Raw genomic sequence first — 6,338 nt, forward strand, 5'->3', positions numbered from 1 at the left:
CTCAATCCTCAATCCTCAATCGTCAGTCTTCAATCCTCGATACTCAATCTTCAATCCTCAATCCTCAAACCTCAATCCTCAATCCTCATTCTTCGATCCTCAATACCCAATACTCAATCTTCAATCCTCAATCCTCAATCCTCATTTCTCAATGCTCTATCCTCAGTCCTCAGTCCTCAAACCTCAATCCTCAACCGTCAGCCCCCATCCTCAACCCTCAATACTCAATCTTCAATCCTCAATCCTCAATCCTCAATACTCAATCTTCAATCCTCAATCCATAGTCCTCAAACCTCAATTCTGAATCCTCAATCCTGAATCCTCAATCTTCAGACCTCAGTCCTCAACAATCTGTTGTCAATCCTCAATCCTCAATAGAATATCCTCAATTCAAAGTTTTCAATAGTCAATACTCAATCTGCAATCTTCAAACCTCTATCCACAAACATCAATTCTCATCACTCAACACTCAATCCTCAGTCCTCAATCATCAATCCTCAATCTTCAATACTCAATCCTCAATCCTCAATCCTCAATCCTCATTCCTCAATCATCAGACCTCAATCTTCAACACTCAATCCTCAATCCTCAATCGTCAGTCTTCTATCCTCAGTACTCAATCTTCAATCCTCAACACTCAATCCTCTATCCTCAATCCTCAATCCTCATTCTTCAATCCTCAATACCCAATCCTCAATCTTCAATCCTCAATCCTCAATCCTCAGTCCTCAATCCTCAATCCTCAATCGTCAGTCTTCAATTCTCAATACTCAATCTTCAATCCTCAATCCTCAAACCTCAATCCTCAATCCTCATTCTTCGATCCTCAATACCCAATACTCAATCTTCAATCCTCAATCCTCAATCCTCATTTCTCAATGCTCTATCATCAGTCCTCAGCCCTCAAACCTCAATCCTGAACCGTCAGCCCCCATCCTCAATCGTCAATACTCAATCTTCAATCCTCAATCCTCAATTCTCAATACTCAATCTTCAATCCTCAATCCTTAGTCCTCAAACCTCAATTCTGAATCCAAAATCCTGAATCCTCAATCTTCAGACCTCAGTCCTCAAAAATCTGTTGTCAATCCTCAATCCTCAATAGAATATCCTCAATTCAAAGTTTTCAATACTCAATACCCAATCTGCAATCTTCAAACCTCTATCCACAAACATCAATTCTCACCTCTCAACCCTCAACACTCAGTCCCCAATCCTCAATATTCAATCCTCAATCCTCAATCCTCAATCCTCAATCCTCAACCTTCAATCCTCAATACTCAATCTTCAATCCTCAATCCTCAATCCTCAATCCTCAATCCTCAATCCTCAATCGTCAGTCTTCAACCCTCAATACTCAATCTTCAAACCTCAGTCCCCAATCCTCAATCCTCAATCCTCAATCCTGAATCCTCAATCGTCAGTCTTCAACCCTCAATACTCAATCTTCAATACTCAACACTCAATCCTCAATCCTCAATCCTCAATGCTCAATCCTCATTCTTCAGTCCTCAATACTAAATCTTCAATCCTCGATGCTCAATCCTCAATCCTCAATCCTCATTCTACAATCCTCAATACTCAATCTTGAAACATCAATCCTCAATTCTCAATCCTCAATCCTAAATACTCAATCGTCACTCCTCAATCCCCAATCCTCAATCTTCATTCCTCAATCTTCAATCCTCAATCCTCAATCCTCAATCCTCAGTCTTCAATCCTCTATACCCAATCCTCAACCTCCAATCCTCAATCCTCAATCCTCAATCCTCAATCCTCAATCCTCATTCTTCAATCCTCAATACCCAATTCTCAATCTTCAATCCTCAATCCTAAATCCTCAATTCTCAATCCTCAATCCTCAGTCCTCAGTCCTCAAACCTCAATCCTCAGCCCTCAGCCCTCATCCTCAATCCTCAATCCTCAATCCTCAATCCTCATTCTTCAATCCTCAATACCCAATACTCAATCTTCAATCCTCAATACTCAACCATCAATCCTCAGTTCTCAATAGAATATCATCAATTCACAGATTTCAATACTCAATACTCAATCTGCAATCTTCAAATCTCTATCCACAAACATCAATTCTCACCTCTCAACCCTCAACACTCAGTCCCCAATCCTCAATATTCAATCCTCAATCCTCAATCCTCAATCCTCAATCCTCAATCTTCAATCCTCAATACTCAATCTACAATCCTCAATCCTCAATCCTCAATCCTCATTCCTCAATCCTCAATCGTCAGTCTTCAACCCTCAATACTCAATCTTCAATGCTCAACACTCAATCCTCAATCTTCAATCCTCGATCCTCAATCCTCAATCCTCAATCCTCAATCTTCAATCCTCAACACTCAATCTTCAATCCTCAATCCTCAATCCTCAATCCTCAATCCTCATTCTTCAATCCTCAATACCCAATCCTCAATCTTCAATCCTCAATCCTCAGTCCTCAATACTCAATCCTCAATCCTCATTCTTCAATCCTCAATACCCAATCCTCAATCTTCAATCCTCAATCCTCAATCCTCAATTCTCAATCATCAATCCTCAATCTTCAATCCTCAATACTCAATCTTCAATCCTCAATCCTCAATCCTCAATCCTCAATCCTCAGTCTTCAATCCTCTATACCCAATCCTCAACCTCCAATCCTCAATCCTCAATCCTCAATCCTCAATCCTCAATCCTCATTCTTCAATCCTCAATACCCAATTCTCAATCTTCAATCCTCAATCCTAAATCCTCAATTCTCAATCCTCAATCCTCAGTCCTCAGTCCTCAAACCTCAATCCTCAGCCCTCAGCCCTCATCCTCAATCCTCAATCCTCAATCCTCAATCCTCATTCTTCAATCCTCAATACCCAATACTCAATCTTCAATCCTCAATCCTCAATCCTCATTTCTCAATGCTCTATCCTCAGTCCTCAGTCCTCAAACCTCAATCCTCAACCGTCAGCCCGCATCCTCAATCCTCAATCCTCGATCTTCAATCCTCAATCCTCAATCCTCAATACTCAATCTTCAATCCTCAGTCCTCAATCCTCAATCCTCAATCGTCAGTCTTCAATCCTCAATACTCAATCTTCAATCCTCAATCCTCAATCGTCAGTCTTCTATCCTCAGTACTCAATCTTCAATCCTCAACACTCAATCCCCTATCCTCAATCCTCAATCCTCATTCTTCAATCCTCAATACCCAATCCTCAATCTTCAATCCTCAATCCTCAATCCTCAGTCCTCAATCCTCAATGCTCAATCGTCAGTCTTCAATCCTCAATACTCAATCTTCAATCCTCAATCCTCAATCCTCAATCCTCAATCCTCATTCTTCGATCCTCAATACCCAATACTCAATCTTCAATCCTCAATCCTCAATCCTCATTTCTCAATGCTCTATCCTCAGTCCTCAATACTCAATCTTCAATCCTCAATCCTCAATCCCCAATTCTCAATCCTCAATCATCAGTCCTAAGTCGTCAAACCTCAATCCTCAACCCTCAGCCCTCATCGTCAATCCTCAATCCTCAATCCTCAATCCTTAACATTCAATCCTCAATACTCAATCTTCAATCCTCAATCATCAATTCTCAACCCTCAATCCTCAATCCTCAATCCTCAGTCCTCAATTCTCAATACTCAATCGTCAGTCTTCAATCCTCAATACTCAATCTTCTATCCTCAATCCTCAATCCTCAATCCTCAATCCTCATTCTTGAATCCTCAATACCCAATACTCAATCTTCAATCCTGAATCCTCAATCCTCAATTCTCAATCCTCTACCTTCAGTCCTCAATACTAAATCTTCAATCCTCAATCCTCGATCCTCAATCCTCAATACTCAATCCTCAATCGTCCGTCTTCTATCCTCTATACTCAATCTTCAATCCTCAACACTCAATCCTCAATCCTCAATCCTCAATCCTCAATCATCAATCCTCAATCTTCAATACTCAATACTCAATCCTCAATCCCCAATCCTCAATCCTCAATCATCAATCCTCAACCTTCAATACTCATTCCTCAATCCTCAATCTTCAATCCTCAATACTCAACCATCAATCCTCAGTTCTCAACACTCAATAGAATATCCTGAATTCTCAGGATTCAATACTCAAACCTCAATCCTCAACCCTCAGACCTCATCCTCCGTCCTCAATCCTCAATCCTCAATCCTCATTCTTGAGTCCCCGATACTCAATTTTCAATCCTCAATCCTCAATCCTCAATCCTCAATCCTCAATCCTCAGTCATCAATACTCAGTCTTCAATACTCAATCCTCAATCCTCAACCCTCAATCCTCAATACTCAATCCTCAATCCTCAATCCTCATTCCTCAATGATCAATCCTCAATCCTCAATCTTCAATCCTCAATACTCAATATTCAATCCTCAATCCTCAATCCTCAATCGTCAATCTTCAGTCCTCAATACTCAATCCTCAATCCTCAATCTTCAATCGTCAATACTCATCCTTCAATCCTCAATCCTCAACCCTCGACCCTCAATTTTCATTCCTCAATTCTCAATCCTCAATCCTCAATCCTCATTCTTCAATCCTCAATACCCAATCCTCAATCTTCAATCCTCAATCCTCAATCCTCAATTCTCAATCCTCAATCCTCAGTCCTCAGTCCTCAAACCTCTATCCTCAACCCTCAGCCCTCATCCTCAATACTGAATCCTCAATCCACAATCCTCAGTCCTCAGTCCTCAAACCTCAATCCTCAATCCTCTATCCCCAATCCTCAATCCTCAGTCCTCAATCATCAATCCTCAATCTTCAATACTCAATCCTCAATCCTCAATCCTCAATCCTCATTCCTCAATCATCAGTCCTCAATCTTCAACACTCAATCCTCAATCCTCAATCGTCAGTCTTCTATCCTCAATACTCAATCTTCAATCCTCAACACTCAATCCTCAGTCCTCAATTCTCAATACTCAATCGTCAGTCTTCAATCCTCAATACTCAATCTTCTATCCTCAATCCTCAGTCCTCAATCCTCAATCCTCAATCCTCAATCTTGAATCCTCAATACCCAATACTCAACCTTCAGTCCCCAATCCTCAATCCTCAATTCTCAATCCTCTACCTTCAGTCCTCAATACTAAATCTTCAATCCTCAATCCTCGATCCTCAATCCTCAATCCACAATCCTCAATCGTCAGTCTTCTATCCTCAATACTCAATCTTCAATCCTCAACACTCAATCCTCTATCCTCAATCCTCAATCCTCATTCTTCAATCCTCAATACCCAATCCTCAATCTTCAATCCTCAATCCTCAATCCTCAGTCCTCAATCCTCAATCCTCAATCGTCAGTCTTCAATCCTCGATACTCAATCTTCAATCCTCAATCCTCAAACCTCAATCCTCAATCCTCATTCTTCGATCCTCAATACCCAATACTCAGTCTTCAATCCTCAATCCTCAATCCTCATTTCTCAATGCTCTATCCTCAGTCCTCAGTCCTCAAACCTCAATCCTGAACCGTCATCCCCCATCCTCAATCGTCAATACTCAATCTTCAATCCTCAATCCTCAATCCTCAATACTCAATCTTCAATTCTCAATCCTTAGTCCTCAAACCTCAATTCTGAATCCAAAATCCTGAATAATCAATCTTCAGACCTCAGTCCTCAACAATCTGTTGTCAATCCTCAATCCTCAATAGAATATCCTCAATTCAAAGTTTTCAATACTCTATACTCAATCTGCAATCTTCAAACCTCTATCCACAAACATCAATTCCCATCACTCAACACTCAACACTCAGTCCTCAATGTTCAATCCTCAATCCTCAATTCCCAATCATCAATCCTCAATACTGAATCTTCAATCCTCAGTCCTCAATCCACAATCGTCAGACCTCAAACCTCAATTCTGAATCCTCAATCCTGAGCCCTCAATCTTCGGCCCTCAGTCCTCAACAATCAATTGTCAATCCTCAATTCTCAATAGAATATCCTCAATTCACAGCTTTCAATACTCAATTCTCAAACTGCAATCTTCAAACCTGTATCCACAAACATCAATACTCATCACTCAACCCTCAACAGTCAGTCCTCAACGTTCAATCCTCAATCCTCTATCCTCAATCCTCAATCGTCAATCTTCAATCCTCAATACTCAATCTTCAATCCTCAATCCTCAATCCTCAATCCTCAATCCTCATTCTTCAATCCTCAGTACCCAAACCTGAATCTTCAATCCTCAATCCTCAATCCTCAATCCTCAATCCTCAACCCTCATTCTTCAATCCTCAATACCCAATCCTCAATCTTCATTCCTCAATCCTCAATCCCCAATTCTCAATCCTCAATCCTCAG

The sequence above is a fragment of the Calliopsis andreniformis genome, unplaced genomic scaffold (genome assembly GCF_051401765.1).
Source record: "Calliopsis andreniformis isolate RMS-2024a unplaced genomic scaffold, iyCalAndr_principal scaffold0035, whole genome shotgun sequence".
Taxonomy (NCBI): domain Eukaryota; kingdom Metazoa; phylum Arthropoda; class Insecta; order Hymenoptera; family Andrenidae; genus Calliopsis; species Calliopsis andreniformis.